At 37.4% G+C, this 22,339-nt stretch overlaps 1 long non-coding RNA gene across 1 annotated transcript; it reads right to left on the bottom strand.

Annotated features, from left to right (window-relative positions):
• Positions 1–19,087: 19,087 nt before the first annotated feature.
• LOC121885097 lies at positions 19,088–21,275 on the bottom strand. Its single transcript, XR_006092463.1, has 3 exons — positions 21,176–21,275; positions 19,459–19,683; positions 19,088–19,257 (listed from the first exon to the last, which is right to left on the bottom strand). It is a non-coding gene; the product is annotated as an uncharacterized LOC121885097 (long non-coding RNA).
• Positions 21,276–22,339: the final 1,064 nt, after the last annotated feature.

The raw sequence follows: 22,339 nt of genomic DNA, 5'->3' as shown, positions 1-22,339 counted from the left end.
TGCGATTGTCACCCGCCAAAATATCACATTTTATTCAAAGTAAGAAAAACGTGCTTTTAAGGCTTTCGTTCTGCAGTTGGAACAGCAGCGTACTTGCTTACAGCACCAGCTCAGCTTCAACACAACTACCTGACTGTACTGTGAGAAAATAATCTCAACTCAAAGCTCCACTAACATCTTTTTTCTCACAAATAATTAACCTCATTGACAGAGAGATGCAGTAAATTATGTTATTCAGTCTGTAATGTAGCTATAATAAAAATCCAAACTGTTATGTAGCTTGATAAAATAAAAGGAAATTTAATATAGACTGATCTGTTCATTTTAATACATTCATATTTATTGAAATGTGGTGATATCTGTATATATAGAGCCCCAGAGGCAGTGCTGTTGTTCTGTCCAGTAAAAACATGAAGCCTCACTTTACATTCAGACAAACTAATGTGGCAGCTACAATTGTGAGATTTCATCTGTGAGACCAACATTTATCTTCCAAAAGGAATTATATTATATATCAAAATGCTATGTGGAGCTGCACAGATCAGTTCATCAGATCACTTTTCTCCTAGGTATGACGACGCAGCAGGGTTGGGCTGCCGCTGTGAGATGACCACCTGGCCACCTGGTCACCTGGCCAGCTGTGTCTGCTCACATGTCCGAAAACATTGCAACAGATTTACAAACAGGCGTTATTTCAACCCAATCGCCAGAAGAAAACGTTGGCATTGAACATTTCTACAAACCACAGAAACGTTGAATATATACGTTTCAACACGTGTAATACGTATCACATCAACATTTCTACAAACGTAGCATATTAACATTTCTACATGTTGAATAATGACGCTTTATGGTGTGACAACGCTGTGGTTAAGGTCTGGTTAGGTTTAGGTACAAAGACCACTTGGTCAGGGTTAGGGAAAGATCATGGTTTGGGTTAAAATAAAAATAAAAAATAAAATAAAAACGTCCTGACTTCTCACTAAAAACACCTGCTTTTGTCGGTTGAAACGGGAAGCGGGCATTGGTTTTGAGGTGGTCTCAAAACGTACTCTCTGCTGATTTCCAACTTGCTGCCAAGAAACTTATTAAACAACCACTGGCCACTCCTCCTCCTAATAGGAAAGATCAGCTCATATAGATCACATGTGAACTTCGTCACTTTAGTAATGTTGAGATGATACATATTTTGGAAATGTTGATATGATACGTTTTGTTGAAATGTTAATATGCTACATATTGCAAGTGCTGAAATGTAGATATTCAACGTTTCTGTGGTGTGCAGAACTAAACTGCCAACGTTTTATTCTGGCGACCAGGCTGGTTATTTGTATAAACTGACCACATATTGGAAATCTACATGGTTACTTTCTTGCCTGAAAAAATATTAAAACTTAATAAAGTGACATATGAACAGTCCTATAGCGAAAATTACAACAACTGTTAGTCTGCTTTAAAATCTCTGCTAGGTTGGCAATCCCTCCCCTTCCACTACATAGCCAAGATGGTAACCATTGAGGGTGAGAAGTGTCCAGAGTTCCACACTCAACTTTTTGATCGTTATGAGTGCATCATCTGGGTACACAGTGCACTGCATATTGCCATAATTGTCAGTGTGAACGCACTTATGCACTCAAAATAGCAAATGTAAGCATGGAAGTATGCGAATTGAGTCACAGCATTAGTCTGCTGCCATTGGACCTGAATAAGTGACAGAAAATGGATGGATAGATGGATGGATGGATGGATGGATGGATGGATGGATGGATGGATGGAATAACTGAGCAAATCTAAATGCTACCATCTGTTGTGTTATGTTGCCCCCACAAACAATTCTCCACCAGGGCCAGCAGGATGAGCTGGTCCATCCCAAATTGCACAAACAAATAATTCATCAGTTTATTCTGGCCTGCCTTGTTGCAGCTCTGGTCAGTGGGAAAACATTCCCAGCTGCCACACATACAGTACAATAAGATGAATAGACACAGCTTTCTGTCTCCCTGCAACACTATTTTACACACAACTGAAATCCAGAAAGGAGACTGTAGGCCACTGGTCAAAACATCCTCATTAGTGCCAGTGAATATACACAAAATTGTGAAGTGTCTCTGCCTTTTTCCAAGATTATTGGGCTTCTCCAGCAAAAATCCAAGGGACATACTTATGCAGCGAGACACTGAGTGCCATCAGAACTGTCAAAACTAATGTAAGATACACCATCATCTGCCATTACTATGATATGTGTGAGGAAAGTACTAGTTTCATGTAAAGCTGGGGTAAGCCATCAAGTACTATAATGATGAACGCTGAAAGGCTTTTTCTTTTCTCATCAGTGAACAAATGTGAATTTATTTTGTCTTATGTAGAATTTCACGCTATTTATTCTTGCATGGGCGTATATGTGTGTATGGACAGTGGGGACATGTCCCTACCAATATTATTACCAATCTCAAACAATCTAGCCACTTTAACTCCAGGTAAAATCTCTGCAGAGTTGCCAGGTTTGTGTATTTTTTGTAAAAAAGTGCACTATTATGATGAGTGAAAGAGCAGGATATGGGGGATACTCGATCTGATGATCTGGTAACCCTCAACTTCAAGCTGTCTGCATTGTTGACTAGCAGCAACCTGGCAGCAGCAGCAGTAGTGGAGTCGGTGAGGTGGGGAATCTGAAGTAGTTAGTATTTATAGTTTAAACATTCCAAATGTCACAGAATTGAAAACGACTTCACTTGACAAAACTAAGATCATTTGATATTATATTTAATTTCTGGTGTTAGGTGTTGTTAGCTAATTTGTGATTGTTGCTCAGACATGATGTTTAATCAAACAACTTTATTACTGTTGGTGAAAATTCCTCCCAAAAGCAAACTAAGACATCTGGTCCTTTTTAAAGAAGAATAAAAGTATCAGTGACTGTTGAGCTTATAAGAATGTTCTGTAATCAATCCTAACATTAATATTTGAAATTACTGGGAGAAACATTAACTATTTAATGCCTTCTCTCCCCTTTTCCATGAGTGGATCAAAGCAGAGTTATTACTGCATATGTATCATTAAGATATGAACATTATTTCTAACATAATTTAGCCATAGCTTGTCCAACTGATTTGTTTGTGACTGTCAGGCATCATTTTATGATGAGCTGCAGTCTGTCAGGTGAGATCTGGTGTCAGAGTGAAAGATCTAGCCATATGTTCAGGAGTTAAATAAAAAATAATACAAATAGAAGTCTTTGAGAAGATTTAAAGATAGGTTTGATCTCTGTCACAAAACTCTTGAGTCGTGTCACCCAAATCCACAAACTGAAAGAAGGACAGGTTTCTATACGTTTATTTTATCATTAATTGTGACAGTCTATGATATGTTATTTTTAAATATTGATTTTGGTCTCAGATTTATAGTTAAGTAGTCTATCATTAAAATAAAATGTAAAAATCAGAGAAACAATCATGATACAAGTCCGGTTTCAGTCAAGTCAGCAAATCCATATTCAGTAAACATTTTGCAGAGTAGGCTAAGGCTCTTTATGTGTGGATGTGTGTGTGCACATGTGCCTATGAAAGAGGAAAGAGTGATAGAGAACAAGTACATGTACACAATTACTTTGGCCGTCTGACAAACCTATGTCCTTGTATTCTTGTCAAATATATTTCAAATATGTCAAAACAACATGTTTCATTATTTCTTATATTGTTCAAACAATCAAAACAGCACATTGGAATGGGATTTTCATGCGGGAGAGTGGAATGAATATGGCTCAATTTGGTATGTCGGTATGAAACCGCACAAAGAAAAACAGCTTCATGCATTTAATAGGACACATTCAAAGCAGAAAGTTTGCATGTGCACTCTCCAGCGTGGAGTCTCCGAAATTAATTTTCAAACTTGACATGGAGAACATGCCAGAACACATAAGATTCAGCTGATTTACAATGCTACAGCAAGATTCAGTCTTATTCAATCCAAGATTCAATCTGTTGGTGCAGATGAATTTTCACAATTTATTCCACACACAATGCCACCGTTCTGCCTGTAGGCTGTGGGTGAGCGTGAGTGGAAGCAGCAATGTTTGAAGAAGAAATCTGTGATGAAGATAAACAAACTGACCAAATCATCTCACCTGACAAACAAACACCCACTACAACTGAGATTAAGATACTTTTCTTATAATTACATCTAATTATCTCACATCAATGCAATGCTTTTTTCTTTCCTTCAGTGCCTCTTCACCACATAAAACAGCTGGAGTTTATAATGATTTACTGCTCTGACTGGATTCTGAAATATTTCAGTTGGAGCTTATTAGTCAATTTCAAACACATCCAGTGTTTTTGTGTGTATATCCTACTGTACGCACAAGAGGAAAACCAAAATGTTTGTCACAAATGGCTGTTCACTTTTCACTCACTTTTTTATTCAGACACATGAATGGCTCTTCACTTTTACATATCAAACAACAATTTTTATATATGTTTTTATGTATCCAGGGTGTACCCTATCTCTCACTCAGTGCATGCTGGGATAGACTCTTATACATCCTTCCTGTATAAGAACAAAGCTGAAAAGGAAAGGCCTAATGAGTTGACGTCCTTTTCCCTCAGAGACAGCAAAATCTGTCTGGTCGATACTTTTCCCAAAAATGAATGGCACACACAAAGCAGCCTAAGCTGTACTTTTTTCTCATTATTTATTTCTCCCTCTCTATCTATATCTCAGTATTGTGCATTTCTTATTTATTCCAGCCATTCACTCTTTTACAGGCTTTCTAATTTGACTCAGTTTTCAAATCAATGACAAATTGTACTTTGTTGCCAAAACATAACAAGGACTTGTACACACAAAAGAAACAGAGCAAATGTATTACAGCAAAATGTAGAAATCAAACAACACACTCACACTTACATTGTTTTCCCAAGATCCCACCAACCTTCGTGACTTTTCAGGTCACTCTAGAACTGCCTATGTGCATCCAGGCCAGCAGTTCCTGGTTGTTTTTCATAAACATTTCTTTTCACTGTGAACAATAGGAAAACTGCTAAGTATTCTCTTCTTTGTCCTCTTTTCAGTTGGTAAAAAATAAAATTGTGCATCACAGCCCACATCTGCCAAGGAGTAGAGCAGACACAGACAGCTGACCAAATTGTTATGTAATGATCACAATATCATCAAAATCAACTTAAATAGAGATTAATGAGGCTATATCGACATTTAAAATGAGTGATCACAGAGTACGTTAGACGCAACTGAAATTCTTTCTTAACTTTTGTGCCACACAGCCACTCACTGGGGAGCTTACATCATTGTTTTTCAAAAAAAAAAAAAACACCAATCTGACATTTTAAGATTTATACACTCTGGGGACCGTTTGGGAAAAGCTCAGTGTCTGAGTGAGAAAAACTGTTTTTTACTGTTGATGGAAGACAGAAACAGGGAGAAAAAGATGCATTCTTAAATTTAACCAGTTTATGGTGGACACATATTTAGAAACAGTGATAGGCTACTATTCTGATGCTAATTTACCCAATCTATATTAAAAAAAAAGTAAAATAATTGTCCAATGAAAAGACAAAAGGTAGGATAGAAAAACAGTTCCAAAAGTGAAAGCTGATTAAGTAAAATCTAAGCAAAATTAAATCACTATCAGAAATGTGTCTTTTTAACAGTTTAACAGCAGGGAAGCTTGAGAAAAAGGAAGCCAAGTGAGACTAAAAACTGTCACTCTCCCTCTAAACACTATGAAAAACAAATCCTGTTGGTACTATTTTAAATGCAAATTTAACCTGGTTGGATTATGAAGTGCCAGAATTCAACAAAACCACATATTCAGTTTCTTTTTTCACTGCAGGATGACATTTAGACAACAGATTTGTGTTCAAATGAAAAAGAAACAAAGTAACATCTTGCTCCCGTTGGCCTATGGAGAAAACACTCCTGGCTTTAATGTTATTGGTTGGATTTACTGTTAACAACATGCACTTCTGCTCATGCAGAGAACACAGACTGTATGAAAGCAGTCATATATGGAAATAATTCTAAATCTGAAGCAGGTTGTTGGCTTTTCTCACCAGTTTGATCCAGCAGGTGTATATTATCAGGCAGCTGCAGTTAATTGAGTATAACAGCTCTATAATCATCAATTGATAGTCTGCATGCTGCCCATTCAGCTGATATTGTCATAATCCACATTAATTGAAGATAAATGAAGACCCTGAGTGTGCTCGTGCACTCTCAGGAGACATCACTCAGTCCTTTTAATAAATCCTTTTGTCTAGAAGAACGGACAGCAACCAGTGAAAGGACTGAGTGATGTGAGGAAATATCAAGTTGGCAAACAGAAAAGGGCAGAGTTAGACAGACTTTCTCATAGTTTCAGCAGCTAAAGAATCCACAGAAGGACCAGCAGGAGCTAATAACTAATTACAGTAGGCACAGCTGCTGCTCACTCGAGCAGGAAGACACTGGCATGTGGGAAGACATCTGGTGGGCAGGTAAGGAAACAAAGAGCCTGGGAAAGAACAAGGAAGATAAAAAAGAACATACATAAGAAAATACAAGCACCATTAATTGGAACATAACATGTCACTGTGTACGAGTTTATTACTGGTGCATTTTGCATAAGTTAAGCAGTATAATATATGCCCAACAAACCACTCAATCCTGTGTTATATTTTATAATAAGCAAAGTAATAAATCTTTGCCTAAACCTGCACACATTCAACAGAGAGGTGGAAAATGGAAGGTTAAAACAAACAAAAAAACGGAAATAATTTTTATTGCTCATATGGATCATTTGGAATCATTGGCTAAAGTTTTCATTAACGTAAGAGAACTTGTTGGAATACCGTAACAGAGTGTCAAAAGAGGCAGGAGAGACAGAGCAAGAGATCTGAGATGATATTCAAATCTTTTTAAAAATCTGTCCAGCAGAGTGAAAAAGAGGCTATGCTCATTTAACCTTTACTAATAAGGAGGGAGAAAAAATGACAGGCAGACAGAGTCACAGAAAGGATGATGAATGAGCAGAGAAGAGAGGAAGAAATAGAGAAACAGCAAAGCGAGAGAGAGAGAGTGACTGAGAGAAAGTGACTGAGAGAGAGAGAGATAGAGAGACAGAGAGAGAGAGAGAGCAAAGACAGAAACTACTTTATTAAGGATGGTCACTGAATATCTGGAGGAGGAACAGGGAGGAGACCAAATAAACGACAGCCTCCCCCTTCGATCCTGTTCATCTCTGGCTAGTTCAAATACTGTAAGTGTTTTAAAAACTAGAACTCAAATTGTTCCATCTGTACAATTTACTCAAAGGATCATCAGAATGGCACCATAAAGTAGGTATAATTACAGCCAACTAATGACAAATTGGCTTGAATTTCCAAGAAGAAAATTAATGCAAGAGAATGTGGGTGCAGCAAGTGATATAACTCATAGATGGCAGAATTAAAATGAAGCTGTTTAAGTGCTTCTATTTCAGCATATTCCCAGTTTAAACTTGACTCATTAAATTCTTATCAAACGTTTACAAAACAACCAAATTCCAACAGTTTTTGTTGGCTCAAAAATCTTACACAATTAGGATGATTCCTCATGTAATGCTGTCATTAATAATTAATTAATCATGAAGCTGTTATTAAAATAAACTAAATTCACACTGAATTCACACATAGAGTAACTCATCATTTTACAACCACTTGTTGGGTGCTGACTGAAGGTAAATGGGAAATAAAACAGAAGAGCTTATTACCAGTTATATATTGCTGTTAATAAAAAGGTGAATAGAAGATTATACACACTGAAATGTGCCATATAAATTTAAGAAACATCTGCAAACATGCATTCAGAAGTTAATTCTAAATTTATTAAATTAAAGGTAATTGATTCATCAGCTGTCTGAGTTAGCCAATTCAAGTTAGTATCTTCCAAAGTCAGTTACAGTCTATTTAAGATGAAATTCCTTCTTTATATTTGCCAGGACTGTGTTGATTGACATGACTGTTCTGTTGTGATGGATACTTACTTGGTATAAATTCATAGTTCTCACATGCCAGTTTGTTCTTGGTAGTATATTCAACCCTGTCTAGATTTGTCGGTCCTTGCACAGTTTGTATGTTTCAGATACTACCTGGAAACAAAATAAAGTTGACACCTATGAAGACTACACTTTGAAAATTCCTGCTTTAAATCTGTATGGCAGCACTGCGGGATTACTGAAAGATTTTAATCATATCTGCCTCCCTTCAATTGGTATTACTGCTCCCTGTAAAACTGAGACAATTAGATCTGACAAAAGATCCCTGAGGATAAATGATCTGCTTAAAGAACATTATATGCCCCATTATATGTCTCTGAGCTAATAACTATCAAGAGACACAAACCAAGGTTCCTCTTCATAGTCTTATTAATGCTCATCAGACCATCCTATTATGATGACTGTGAGAAAATCTTATGCTTCTTTGTTTATAAGGCTGAAGGTATTTGAAGATATGTTACTGCTAATTCCATGAACAACTGTGCCCCAACTCACTGTAAGACCTCGTAGACATATAGTGGATATACAGATGGGACACTTCTTTGGCCCATTATTAAAGCACATTAAAAATAATAATTGACCGATCATACTTAATAGGCTCTGAAATGTATATGTTAACATTACAACTATACTTGCTTGAATGTACCACAGTTTAATCATACAGGCCATTTACAGCATGGTAATGATGCATATGTTACAGGCACCAGAGTTAATGTTACAGGCACCAAAACAAACATTACCAGCATTGCATAGCCTGGCATGGCAGCCACATAAAAACACACATATACACACACACACACACTGGTGTGTGTCCCTTAAAGTGACTTCAGTCATACCCACACACACACACACACACACACACAGCTGACAGATGCAACAGCACAGCATATGGATAGAGGTACACAAGCACCCACATGCTCAGTAATGGTTAAAATGACACCTGAACATAGCCTGGCACAGCGGCCGCATAAATCTCACACGTACACACACACACATACTGGTGTGTGTCCCTGAAAGTGACTTCAGTCATACCCACACACACACACACACACACAGATGGCAGACACAGCAACATCAGCATAAAATCCAATTATACACCCAACAAAAACTATACCCAATAAACAATAATATTGAAATAGGCAATAGGCTACTACAGTCTGAAATGGTAAATTAGCTTACTTTTGATGATTACAGCAGGAGACGATGGGGCTTGGTTTTGAACTGAAAAATGATTTCATTATAGTCCAATGCTTCAGTCAGTTCTCTTTGAAAGAAGAGCGGGGAGAAAGAGTTCAGTCTGTATGTCATCACTGATGCCCTGATGCCAGCTTTTATCCGACAGACAGTTGAAAAGAGTCTTTTAACAGTACAGTGTGATGCTGCTGCTGACGGAGAAAGGGCTGAATTAGCAGCCATGTATGTGTTGTTAATACTTGGCACTTGTTGAGGAGAAACTGGTGCAGGAGTAGGTGTCTTGGTTGAGAGTGATGGCTGAACATTAGCTGAATTCTCTTCCTCCTGCTCCTCACAATGTCTTTTTGTGACAAACTTAAGCAAACTGCTTTGTTTTACCATGGTTTTTATCTTAACCTACATTAAAAGCAGCTAGCTAGAGGACAGTAGGCTTCTGTTACTCTATGCGATGAACGGGCTGTACACTGAGCGAAAGAGGAGAAGTTGCTTGCAATCTGGCATTTGCGAAAAGAAAAAAACTCTGACTTATCAACATCATCATATGGTAAACAAGAAACAAAAATCAAGAATTGTTTTATTTTTATTGGTCGCGTTGTCAGTATTGACTGACTGCTATTCACTGGATGACACAGCAAAAAAAGAAGCCTTCTGATTGGGTGCAGCTATGCGCCAACAATTACAGCTACAGTATACAATGTGGGTCCTCCTGTTGGAAATTTAAATCCCAAATATTAAAATTACACCAGAGAGTATATGCCAAACTGCCCCACGAACGATCAAATTCACACAAAATGCATTATGAACTACATTCCTGTTTTGCTGACTACAAGAAAGCATTTCATCAAATTGTTAAATATTGTGATTGCTATTAATGGCACTGTGGCAGCATTTACTATATAATCATACAAATAATTTGCAGTAAAATTAGACTGAAAAGAATCCAGCCTTTTTCAAAAGGAGTGGATGAGAAAAAATGCACCCCATTCTATATCTAAATAAATCAATGCATGTGTAAGGTAGAGTGGTATGCTGCACCAGGTCCTAAACTCCAGGACAAGGAAGTAAAAATCCTCTTCTATGCTGATGATTTGGTTTTGTCAGCCAATAAAGATGGTTTACAGATCATAGAAAAGACAACAGACAGATACATTTTTTACCTGCATTTTTGATGACCACTTACAGATTTTGTAACCCTCTGCTCAAGAACATGCATGCAAAATTTTGTTAATTAAAAAAAGAACATGTTATTTTTTGACACTGCATCTGTCAAAAATGTTTTTGAATGCCAGATAATATAACTGATAAACTGAAAAAAATAAACATAAAAACTTCTGCACATTGAAGGACCAAAACCTGTTAATCAAGCAGCCCAGTATCCTGGGAATTATGTCCATTACAGAGATCAGGATGGTGCATGGACGTGTACAAAAATTGGCATTAGATGTTTTAAAAAAAAACATTGTCATGAAGTTAATTTGTGGTATTGCAGTATCATCAAACATTGACATTCTTGAAGACTTTCAGGTGTCCAGGAACTCTGAAGTAATTGAAAAACACTTAATACTAAAGATAGCCCACAGTAGCAGATTACCAGTCACTGTTTCTGGCCAAGAATAAAATCTCAATCAGTAAATACAATCACCTCCCTGTCAAAGGCAGCTGTTTTACCTCATTGTGCTTCCGAGGAGAGATGTAGGCACAGTTATACATCCTACTCCACTGCACATATTATTAATATATTAAAGAAACACAACTGAATTCTTAATAATTTTGACTTCTTGTATATTATGCAACCATATCCCAATTGTTACTTAGAGAGCAAAGGAAGTGTGTCACGTTGATTCTGAGACATTTAACATCCTTTCACCAACAAAAACAGGAGCTTTGAATGTTCCTCTTAGAACTGAAAGTGAGCCATTAAACAGTGTGTATTAATTTTGACTGCTCCATTGATTTGATTTTATCTTCATTGATCCTTCCAGTTGCTCTTTCAACATTCGGTAAGACTATTAAACAGCTGGTATAAAATCTGCAGTAACAGAACTGGTTTCATTAACATTGTTTTAAAACTCACCCGGCTATAACAATATGCCTCAGGATTTTTTTTAATTATATTACCCTCTCCTTCCTGCAGGAAGAAAAAATGACTTACTCAGCTTTTGCTAATGAAAAAATGGTGTAGGAATTCCAACACAATGCACACTTCTTCACACTTCACACTTAGTTTTAACTGTCTACTCCTAAGTGGCTTTAATGACCCAAGTGTACAACTGTCTGCTCAAATTAGATTAGTACACCAATGGATACACATGAGAACAGAGAACTAACCCTGTGTAGTTATCCTTGTGTAACTCAGGCTAGGATTGATACTGATCATGTGTTTATTAGACACAAAATTAATCAAGATCAAAATAAGTAAGATCAAAGCACTTTATTAGGGTCTATTTTAAAGGATTCAAAAGATATGATTGTATAGTTTACAATCTCAGATAAACAGTAGGTAGAGAGATAGCATTCTGCATGCTGGCATAGATCAAGAAAGGGTCGATCACTTTTATTTTCAAATCAATGAAAGGAAACATTAGGTAAGATTTAAAAGTTGTTTTCAATTTTTTTTTCAAATAATGTCAATAAAATGACCTGATATACTGCAATCTTTAAAAGAAATTGACCATTGTCTTGTTTTGTGTGACCACTGTCAGCACTAACCTCGTAGGCACTGTCTTTAATGAGATAAAGTTACAAACAATGTTGGATTACATGAATGTATTGTTTCCTGTGAAACCTTCATGCATAGGAAGGCAGATTGAAGAGGTAATTAGAGAATACTTTGAATAATATTGCTTAAAAATGATAACCATAAATACTAAAAAATCTGTCTCTGATTTCAAGTTTCATGGACAGAGTTCAGTTTACTTGTCATGAAAAAATACTACACAGCCTCTGAAAACAGTTACCCCTGGTGACCCTGATGACATCCTCAGATTCACTTTCTTCTCAGTTTCGGCTTGAGACTTCAAACAGAAAACCTGTTTCACAAACTGGGGGTTTTGAGTTGTGGGCATTTACCAGGCAAAGAGGGTCTGATGACAGATGCTATCAAGACCAAACGTCAGTATATCCCAGCCTTTGCTGCTTTGATTTTGACCATTTAGCCCCCAAATTTATGCAAGTGCAATACTGAATCACTGGAGTACCCTTAAGATTTTAGCAGTTCTTTCAAGAAAATGTCTTATAAACTCCAAATAACTACATACAGTAACTAGTGTATAATTTGCTGGTAGAAAAAGTACACTGGAGTACTATAGAGTATTTAGAGACATATTTTTACTGCGTTAGAATATGTCTCTATTTTCGTTACAATTAGTATCATAAGGCATTTTCTTTGGTTAACTGTTACATACGTAATGCCTACATCTTGTTCTACAGCACAGAACTACAACACTGTGCCAGCAGTGCTTTATGAAAAGCCTTCTCATAGCAATACAAACTAGAGAGTTTAAGGCTAGGTCACTGACAGTACTGCTGCTGAGAAGTCAAATAAAGATAGGAGAACGACACATCCTTCCCTGATTCTGATCATCAATAACCAAACCCAGCTGCTGGGGTGAGTTGCACTGCTGTGGATGAAACTACTGTCAGACACAGGCAGCAGTGAAGACGAGCCAGAAACTCTCCTTGAACTCAAGTAGGTTGTAATGAATTCAGAAATGTGGACTGAGGCCCATACAGTTCAGGGTAGAATATCAGACAACATCATGATGCTCTTGAATACTTTTTGTTGTTCTTGTTGTATTTTAGCATTGATATCAATATTAACTTCTGAGTTAATCACTTTATACTAATATAAATTGAGTTTTAACAATATTTTTGTCTAATTTTATGTTTACTTTTTTTGTTTGTTTTACATCTTGGGACCATGATGTAAATAAGTGTTGTTATTTTACAATGTGAGCCCTTGAATTCAGTATGATTTGTCTTATATAATTCAAGTTAAGAAACTAAATCGAAAGAAGGAAGTCAGGTTGTTCTGGTCAACTAAAAAATAGGTGAAGAAATATAAAGTAGCAAATTTCTCTTCATTAGCAAAGCTCACAAAGTCAGACCTGGGCATGAGATGTTCGTATCTCTGCAGGAATCACAACTTGAAAAAAAGAAAAGAAAAAAAAAAAGAGCTGGCTTGAGCCCAGACTATTTCCATTTCAACATTTTGACATTTCTACATTTCAGTAAAGATAAGCTGCAGAGAGAAACTATCCTGTAGAATTGAATTGAATAAGTATGCAGCCCAGTATTCCTAAAAATCACATTCATATTGGAGGATTTTGTTTTGCAGGATTTACATATGTGCAATGCCAATGTTGCGTGCCAATGCAGGAGGCAGTGTGCCCTTTATGTAGAGAGGCAGAAAGTAAGGGGGTGGATGTCGGTGTGGCAGACGGCCATGAAGACACTGAGACCAGAGTTTGTATCCCATCAATCTGAAAATTAAAGTTGGCTTCTTAACTGCATGTTTCTCTATAATTTTGTCATAGAACTTAATCCATGGTTTCTCTGAATCGTCCAATATCTACATTAGTAGTAATAATCGTGTGTTTTGTTTGAGTTTAGAATTAAGCTTATTATGGTAAAGTTTGGGTTTGGGTCAATGCAATGTCCTCACATGTGACACAAATGTTTGAATGTGCCTTAAGGAGGATACATTCTGGCTATAGTAACTAAAACTGTCCCTGTCCATCTTAGTGAAAGGCAGTTATCGTCTATATTTATCTCCTCCCTTTCTATCTTCTATCCTTATCATCATCGTCATCAGTCTTTTTGGATGAAGCTATTGGACAAAGCAAAAGAATGAGAGAGGAGAGAGGGATGAGGATGGGAAAGAAAGAGGAGATGTGAGAAAAAAGTGACAAATTGAAGAAGAAAGAGGCAGAAGGGGCAGAAAAGACAAGGGAATAAAAAAAAAGAGCAGAGAAATAAAAACAAAGCTAGACAGCACAAGATTAAGTGTCCAGGAAAAATGGAGGGCAGCAGAAGAGATAAGGGGATGATGCTACCTTTCTGTTTGTGTACTATCTGGTGTTTGGGCTGAGGGAGAGATAATGAAACAACAGGGAGGGAGAGCCAGGGTTGAAATTAGGACTGACATCTTGAAAGTTTGTCCAAAAAAAGCAGACAGAAAAGTATCCTGTCTCTGAAACCTGTTCTGTCAAGATAGAAAAGTGTTGAAGTCTTGAAGAGGAGAGGATGAGAAAAGGGGACAAGTGATAAAATCTACGAGGAGCAAAATTATTAGGAAGGACTTCTGAAGAGATAAGATACAAGTCGCAATACAAGAGGCTTTGTGAGAGATGAAGGTGAGAGGAGACAGGTGCACCATTTATAGAAGAATAAATGATAGTGTACCAGAAAGCAATAGAGCGACGGAGGGGGTGGAGGTAGATCATCAGCCAGCCAGGGTGTCATGGAGCGATATGCAGGGTAGGGACTGATAAGGACGCATGGCAGCTAAGAGTTGGTCATGATAGATAGAAAGAAAAAATGAGACAAAGAGGCAAAGCTGCCAGAATCCACAGCTCATTGTCTGCAAATAATCTGCTTCAGGTCACCTTATTCAGCATGGACATGACTGTTTCCTCTACTCCCTGCAACTCATACTTCTCTTCTGCTTGGCGCATATAGTGGCACAGTTTTGACCAAAAATGATAGAGAGAATTCTTCTAAACCCAATATTTTATGCACTGAAACCCAAAACATGGTAAGAAGGATTTAAAGAAGTTAGCTGATGAAACCCAAACGCTTCAATTGAGTAAAAAAATGTCATTTTTACCTGAAAATAGAATATTTTCTACCATTACCTCACTTCAAGTTTAAGACCTAACCATTGTCAGAGCTTTTTTTAAGTATTTTAGAGTGAGTCCAAAGTCAGGTCCCAAGTCAATCGAGAGAAGTCCAGATCAAGTCTTCAAGAGATATTTTCAAAGCAACTTTCAAGTCTAAAGTCTCAAGTTGCAATTTGATTGTCTTTCAGGTCTCTTAAGACCAGTATTTGAACTTTTTCCTTTCAAAGCTATACATAGTATTAGATATTCATGCCGTGTGGCATGTTGCTGTCATATTATTTTTTTAATTGTTCTGAGATTTTTTCAAGTCAGAACTTGAGAAAGAATTTAAAGAAGACAGGATTTTTTTTTAGGATTTCTCAGAGCAGTCAATTTCAAGTCAAGTGTGTCCACTGTGGTCAAATTGTTCACAATTAGTGAAAAGGCTGGCCAGGTTTGAACTTCTTCCTTGAGCTCTCTTTTTTCATTCGTTTCACAATTGTTTTGTCGCTTTTTGTGTGTGCAAACAAGTGCAACATTTTAATGTCTTCCAGAAGAGAGTGCCTGAAAATGTGAACCTTTATCCCTAAATTTAAATGATTATCGTGTCTTGACCCTATTCATGATGGCCAGCTTTACACTTTGCCTTCAAGTGTGGCCATGCAAGGAACCTGTTTGCCTTTTCACGTGGTTGGATGACAGTTGATACACACTACTTGTTATGGCCCTAAGGACACCAACCTCTAAACTGACCATAATTATGTTTTCAGGTAAAATTTTTAAAGCAGTGTGATTCATTGCCACTGACTAACTAATTGGCAAGTAAACCTGCAAACTGAGGTTAGCAGTGAAGTTTGCCCATGTGAATGTTTGATCACTTGTTCAGCAACCTAAGGAATAGGATGTATGTCCGTGTTTGTAAGTTAGATATGAAGGAGACATTGGCAGGAAAGCAAATTAGAATTGTTGTTCAAAGTTTATGACTTAAGATAGCTCTGAACACTATGTATTTCAACTACTACTGCTCGACTACCCGTAATAATCATCATGATCATAATCATAATCATAGATACCAGCAAAAGGCACATTTAAAGTATATGGAAATCAGCCAAACCCCCCACCCCCTACAAAATAAATAAATAAAATGAATATTCAGTTATTGTGCATTATAGCCATTAACATAAATATACACTAACTGAATCAGTCTCTATTAAGATATTAAGCATGCTCTCTCTCTTTCTCTCTCTCTCTCTGTCTCATGCACAAACACAATCTCTGCCAACAGTACAAAAGTCTACAGGGACCAGAATAGATGATGTCCTGCCAAGCACTGTCATCTCCATTTTAATACTCCTTAATTAGCTGAGTTTGACAGGCTCTGTTAATATGTAGCAGCTAAATGACTTGCATCTAAAGATTATCCACTGACCTACTAATCAATCAAAATGGCATAATGGTAGCCAACTCTGAACGCGAATGGTGTATTATCAAGAGAGTGGACTGAAGCAATAATAATTTATGTGTTGGAGTTCACCGTGAGATTCAGCATTCTGTGTGTGATATTCATGCAAATGCAGGCTTTCAGAATTGTAATTGAATTCCAGTACTGCTAATTACAATAACTTAAAAAAATACTTACATTAGGGCTAGCACTTATTTGAAATTTTAAGTATTGTTCAAACTATTAAAAAATTAAACATTCAGTCTCTAATATTTACACCAGTATTCACAGTCTATAAGATATCTTTTTCACAGCAGGCATTTTTAAATGTCAAACAGGATTTATAAGCAGAAACCTAGAATGAATAACATGTAACCTAACACCAGGATGAAAAGCAGTGTATTACCTCTGACAGGTGTGGTCTCATATGAGACAGACTTCCTAAAATTCTTGGAAGCCATTGATAACATGGGAGTAGGGTGTAGTTATCGGATTTACCTCCAGGTAGCCTGGGGCCTACAGCTTGATGAAACTAAAATTGGCACTGAAAGGGAGAAGATTAGTCACTGTGGAAGAAATCCAGGAAATCCTGAACATGGTGACAGAAGATGACTACAGGAAATGTTTCCAGGAATGGGAGACATGCTAGGACAATTGTATCACATCTCAAGGAGAATACTTTGAAGGTGATTAGAAAGGTACCACTGAAAGATTTCTAATGACAGGAACTTTTGGGTTCATACATTCTGGAGAGCAACACATCACCTATAAAGTTAAACCACTGGAGGTAAGCAAAAACATTTTCAGGGGGCGTTAAGTTGTGCTTTATACATACAGATGGGTGACAAATTAAAGGAAAAACCAACATAAAGTGCCTTAGTAAGGTGTTGCGCCACCCACCACATGCCATCAGAACAGCTTCAGTGCACCTTGGCATTGATTCTACAAGTTTCTGAAATCTAATGGAGGGATAAACACCATTCTTCAAAAAGAGCATTGTCTAACACGTCAGTCCAAAATCTCCCAAAGGTGTTCAATTGGGTTGAGATCTGGTGACTGTGGAGGTCATAGCATATGATTCACATCATTTTCATACCCATCAAACCATTCAGTGACCCCTCGTGCCCTATGGATGGGGGCATTGTCATCCTTGAAGAGACCACTCCCATCAAGATAGAAATGTTTCATCATAAAGTGATCACTCAGAACAACTTTGTATTGATTTGCAGTGACCTTCCCTCTAAGGGGACAAATAGACCCAAACTGCTAAAATGCCCCCCACAGTATAACAGAGCCACCACATCCCCTCACTGTAGGGGTCAAGCATTCAGACCTGTACCAGTTTTTCCTTTAATTTGTCACCCGTCTGTAGATTTCTTAAATAATGCATTCATGCATTTAGGTGTCATGGAATATTATCAGTTTTCTATCTTTAAATTGGTGATATCTGTTTCAAAAAACACTGAATATGTATTTGTAGAGGTGAAAATGTTCCATGGTCTATGTGGAAATGACTGTAACACAAACATTTACTTTGGCAACATTCATCAATCAGATTTTCATTACTTGTCCCATTACTACAGGGAAAGAGACTGCGAAGGGTGTAAACAAGCATCAGATGTCAACTGCATCATGGGGTGGTGTTAAGTACTTGCTTGGTATTAATGGCGACACTCTCCCATTTACAAGTTATGTCTCAGAGTAGGTGTTTCAAAAACGCAGCATGCCACTCTCGCCCACTGAATGATTAGATTAAATAGAAACAGTTGTAAAGCAAAATAAAATCCCATCTTTAACTCTGCATGAAAGGCAGAAGTATGGAGTCAGGTGACAGCTTGTACAGAACCTTTGAGAGTTTGGCTCAATTTACTTCAGGTGCACATTGGGCTATGGTGATAAGTCATTTAGCTTTTGGAACAGACATATCAGTGACGGGAGCTGGTGAAAAGGTGGCACAGAGAAGGTGTTTGGGTTCTGTGATTGACTGCATGTTTATCTCCCTGTGTGTAAATACTAATAAAGCACTGCAGGAACACCTGTCATTTAGGACTTATTCTCACGTACTGCAGGCTCCACATAACAGGCTGATCAGGGTGACTAGATGAGAGAGATTTATGACCATGCCCACTTGAACGAGCAATAAAACTTGACTATCTGTGTATACAGTTGACTAATCGAACTGACCTTGGTGGAATCCTCATGAGGAGATGAGAAACCAAATGGGATAGACAGGGACACACAGAGAACAGAGAAAATGTAATAATACAGAACTTAAATCACCAGGATTTTTATTGGAAAGGAAAATTAATCTGATTCTGTCTTTCCTTAATGAATCCAGTAGAACAACTTTTCTTGCGTAGCATTTAATTTATCTGTCAGACAATCATCGTGGCCTCATTTCTTGCTTTATTAAATTAAAACAAACATGTAACAGAGGAGAAGTTGCTGACAAAAAAGAAAGAAATCTAAAGAAAGGACACAAGGAATTTAATTCACAATGCCCCCTTTTCCTCCTGCTGTATATTATTTCTGAGACAGTTTCCAGCGCATATTGAAATTGTGTTAGATGCAAAAGGAAGAAAAAAATGTCCTTGGGTGCGTACGTGTATGTTTGTCCATGAGTTTGTATGTCCTGGCCCATGGGCCTCTAATGCTGTTCATTAGCTGGCTGAGTTGTGTCAAGATGTTAAAGCAGGCTGCCAAAGCCTTGAGCCTTTGGTGTAAAGCTGCCTGCGAAGAGATGACATTCTTCCCAAAGGAGTGGGCCTCGCTGTCTGTAACAGAGCATGGCAGACACAGAGCCCAGTCAATTAAACAGCAACACTGCTCACATCACAGCTGCACCACAGGAAATATTAGGAAATAAGGCAGCACATCTCAAGAGTAGGTACAGTACACACATGTGGGGTCACATGCCCACAAATGCACATGCTCTTATAATTATTCTTGTACAAACAGACTATAGATTATCATACCTCCTCTGGCTCGGATGATTGGTTTGACAACCCCAATAGTCTTTCTTTTCTTCCTAATCTTTTCAGTACACATCCATGTAGTGACCTTCAAAGGATTGATAGTTGTGCTGCAGCTGGAGGGAGGCACAATTCTTCACAAAGTTCAGTGGAATCAGGCTGCTTTTAATCTTCTCCATCCACTTCTTCCAGCAACACTGACCCTGCTGATGTCCTCTTCCAGTTCCTCTACAAGAATATCAGATTTTGTTGAAATGTTTGGCATTGTTGACCAAACAGCGTTTATGTTCTCTTTCTGACATTTAAGATTTCAACATTTTGTTGTTTCATAGTGAGACAAGAAGAGTGTCATGGGACTGATCTATGCAGCATGACAAAATTGATAAACTTTAAGACAATGAGAGCGCCTAGATAGATTGAACCTGAACATTTCAGTCACTCAGTGGCTCATTAATTTGGTTGCCAGAAGAATGTGGAAAATTTGAGCTTCTTTGCAAATGTCAGGTAGGCGTAAAATAACAAAATAAACAAATTACTCAGACTAAGAGAGGTGTCTTCAATAAAAGGATAGGTTCACATTTTTTTTCAAGTCTGTTATTGTTTGAGTTATTGTTTGCCGTAATTGTTTCTCCTCTGCATATGGGACTTAAAGAGATCCCATCCTAAAACAATTTGAATGTAAGTGATGAGCATTGTATTTTTAGTGAAAAATTCTCTTTGTGTTTTGGTTACTATCCATCTACCATGGCCCAGCAAGAAAAGACTGTCTATGGAAGCACAAAGAGGGGATTTTGCATAAAAATGACAGTAAATTTGGAAGATATCCATTTGATTTGACTGACTCAGACTGCTGAAGCCGCAAATTAGCTTCAGCTGAACTTCTCAATGCAGTTTTACACAGATGGAGGACTGTGGATTTAGCGTTGCATTGCAATTTGTCAACCTTAATACTTGCTACTGCCCACTATCTGATGAGATGATGATTTTCTTCGAGTAACAAATTTTATGAGATACTGAATGATTGAAATGGGAAATTCTGGCAGATGTGCATCCAGGATCATGTAAGTAGTATGATAGTTCTGGATCGGGGCTACTCATGAGCCCAATAGGATACGGTATAAACTGTATGACCCTCTAGAAATCTAGTTTTACCTAACCATTCCTTTATGAAGTTATATTCCTTGATTGATTTATGCTAAAAGATCCTAAGTTACATATGCATCTGAGGTATGGCTCTTACATATACATGATAAAAAACACAACAAAGACAACACAGTAAACTGAAATGTATGTATATATGTACGTATGTATACTGTATGCAGCATTTGAAAAGAACAAAAAGTTGTGCTAACAGTGTCAGATTACAATACAACAATGCAAGGCAACAACCAAATTAAATCAACTCAATCAAATCAGTACCATTCAGTGTACCCTGTCTGCATATAAAGAACATATTAACAAAGGAAATGAACACCCAGGCACATATACTGCCTGTTCCTTTTTTAATGTCTCATCTGATCAGTTTTTTCAGAGGACCTAAATTATTTGCATAACCATTTGCATTTGAATTGCATCCTTTTTTCTTTAGTGACTGACTGGATAAACCAAAAAGGTTTAACCATTTTAAGCCTTTAGGAAGGTAAAACACACACTATTTCTTACTGTAGTATATGTTGCATGACAATATGAGTTTCTGTACCGAAAAATACATATATTGTACCTGGACTCAGATCCTTATCTTTTATAGCACCTGTTTCAGCACCATAGCAACAGTGGTCCAGTCCATCTCATCTGCCGGTATGCTGCTCGATGCATTTTGAACAGATATAAACCAGCACCTGTGGAGGTGGACATGCCATATATTTATGTTCAAAATCACACTCACAAGAATGAAGACACAGAGATGTTTAATTCAAGAAGGCAGTGACAGCAATCAATAAAAATAATCATGTCATCAAGAACTTACGACCATTATCAGACCAAAAAATTATAATAGATTGAGGTTATAGAAGAAATGAAAGTTGCTATCCTTGGATGGTTCATTTCCCTCTGGCTTTTTATATCTTGGCTTCCATAGTGTCCTGTGGGAGGAATCATTTTTCACCAATCAAATACGGAGTGTTGTGCCGAGAACTAATCCCAGTCCAATTTATTCCATTTAGGTCAGAGAAGCAAGTAAAGAGAGCACTCTTAAATCTTCTGTCTGCATTTAGAAAAAATAAACTAATTAAAGGGCTGCAGAGGCTGTGGCCAGGAATTAGTGCACCCAACAGCCTCCCGTAACCTCATTTCTTGTAGGCCTATCGATTCATCATGCCATTTGTGAGTTTCGCTCCATTTTATTACCCCCAAAAAGCCAACACTAGAGAAAGAATGATTGAGAGAGTAAAAAGAAAGTCATAAAACTATAATGTAAAACAGGCGTGTGCATTTTTTTTCTTTTTTTCTGCTCTCTGGAAGGCTTTTATGAGCTCATAATACAATCATAAAAATAATTCCTAATGTGGTGGACAGTGAAGAAAACAGATGAGGAAAAGAAAGGAAAGAGAATCTTGTGATTTATCGCACATCTCTCCACATTGCTGGAGTTTGATGCCTTTTCTTTTTCCTTTTCATGGAAACTATTTTTGGGTAAATGGTTGATTTTTTTACATGATTGTTTTGAAGTATCCCACTTGGCGCACATGGTTGTTAGCATGGTAAGAGGAAAACAAACCACAAGATCTGGTATAGCTGTAAGAAATCCTGCTTTTTAACTTTAATCTGCATGTGTCTGTACTGCAACAGCTCTCCCAGCCCATTTCTAATCCTCAAGTAGAATTGGGTTTGCTCTTGATTGTGCAATACTTCATGGAGGTGTATGTATATGTGCAGGTTGTGGGAA

This window comes from Thunnus maccoyii, chromosome 19 (genome assembly GCF_910596095.1).
Source record: "Thunnus maccoyii chromosome 19, fThuMac1.1, whole genome shotgun sequence".
Taxonomy (NCBI): Eukaryota; Metazoa; Chordata; class Actinopteri; order Scombriformes; family Scombridae; genus Thunnus; species Thunnus maccoyii.
This window is presented reverse-complemented; position numbering and strand designations above follow the sequence as displayed.